A 1,921-nucleotide genomic window follows, 5' to 3' on the forward strand; every position below is an offset into this window, starting at 1 on the left:
TATGCTGTTCAGCTGTGTCTCTCAGTCCTCCCCTTTCACCCCATTGGTTACTTTTGCTGTAGCGCGTAGCCTATCACAAGCGCTAGCTTCACTCCACCTTTGTCGAACTTCTCTCCGCCTCTGTTTACTTCTCCCGTTACTCTAAGCCTGTCGCCCCTTACTCTTATTTATCTTATTCCTTATATGGGACTATCCTGGCATAGTTTGCTGTCTTCGTGCGATCATCCTGCCAAACTAAATTCCATCCGTTGGCCACATCCCTCCTGCGACTGGCACATTATTCTCCTGTTACTGGTACATCCTGCTACACAGTTGCTCTGCCCTATTAGTCATAGACAATTCTACCTGTTTTTGCTTCTCACTGTTTAGTATTGGCATGCACAGCCTAATTTTTTTTTTTCCCCCACACTTATATTTCCCCCAGCACCCATGGTGTGTGTGTGCGCAGGTGTGAGACACAGTGAAAGACACAAAGTGCATGAATCTTTATTCAATTTCCATCACCAGGAAGATAGATACAAGCACTGCCCTTCACAGCCTAATTTTTTTTTTAACCTAAAAAAGATAATTTTATTAAATTAGAAATGAAAAATAGATTCAACTCACAATAACTTAAAAAGGCTTGTTATTTACATAAAGCATTGTCTGGTCCTCCACCATTGTAGATGTCAATATTGGGCTTTTCTGGCCATTGTGCAACATTGTACTTAAGCTCGGTGTCTTATTTGGTGCACAAATCTACAACTAGATTGTTAGTTTCATATAAAATAAGTCCCCTTGTATTGGCTATTAAATATTGTGTTGTTACAATCTAAGAAGCCTTTTTGCATCTTCACCTTGAGCCATTAAAGTTTCACTGGCATATTTCTGTAAGAGCTCCATTTTCTTCCGTCGTACAAGAGCCTCCTCAATCTCTTTTTGTGATGGTACAGGAACATGAGCTATAAAGTTTTGCTGGTTTTCCTCTCCTTCCAGCTGTTCCCCACCTTCATCATCAGACTCATCATCTTTCACTGCATAAATGTTTACTTCTTCCTCCTCCTCTTCTTTGTCACCTCCATACTCAAGTCTGGCCTCTTTATCTGCCTTCCATTTTTGTACAGCCTCCATTATAACTTGTTTCTCAAGCTCTTGTTCTCGGGGTAGAAGGACACCATCATCTTCATCTCTGTAACCGTAATAGTCTGCATCAATAGCTTTCATGAGCTCAGCATGGGTTTTCCGTGGTGGGGCAGGTGGTTCTTTTTGAAAAAGTTCTCGGACTGGCAAATCTTTAGCTGCTCCAAAATACTTGTATCCTCTATTGCCTGGAACTTCTTTTCCCTCGTGATCCAACATTTTTGGTCCAATTTTTCTATAGTCTGGACCTCCTAACTCCTTTATTCTGACTGCCCAATGGCCCTTCTCTCGCAATAACTTATTGATTTCATCATTCAGATCACGTATCCGAAATTCTCCCAAACCAGCATTTTGTATCTGTGCTACCTTTTTGGAAATTTCACTTATTATCTGTCTTCTCCATTTCTCTGCTTTATGCAAATTATTACATTCTGATGCAAGGAATGGCCTCCTCTCCTACTTAACTTTTCCATCTTCCAACTGGGCCTGGCGAAACCTTGCCAGAGCAGTCATTGCCTTCTCAGCATTTCGAGCCATTGTAAAAGTGGTCAACGACTATGATCATACAACCCAATGCTTCAAGACACCTGATGAGCTCAGCCTAATTTTATAATGTAAACTTCTGCAGAAGCAACCCCTGTTCCTTATTCTGCACGATTTTAACCCTATACCTTACACTTTGGACTCAGTATTGAGTACAATGATGTTAGGGCCTGAACTCTCCCCCACCCTCCTCTAGCTTATCTCTCCACGCTTCAGGCTCTCTGCCTTTATTCCTGATGAAGGGCTTTTGCCCGAAACG

The 1,921-nt window shown here is 41.8% G+C and overlaps 1 pseudogene; it reads right to left on the bottom strand.

Moving 5' to 3' along the window:
- Positions 1-629: 629 nt before the first annotated feature.
- Positions 630-1,704, bottom strand: LOC140469356 (pre-mRNA-splicing factor ISY1 homolog pseudogene; annotated as a pseudogene).
- Between the last annotated feature and the right edge of the window lie 217 nt (positions 1,705-1,921).

Source organism: Chiloscyllium punctatum, chromosome 49 (genome assembly GCF_047496795.1).
Source record: "Chiloscyllium punctatum isolate Juve2018m chromosome 49, sChiPun1.3, whole genome shotgun sequence".
Taxonomy (NCBI): Eukaryota; Metazoa; Chordata; class Chondrichthyes; order Orectolobiformes; family Hemiscylliidae; genus Chiloscyllium; species Chiloscyllium punctatum.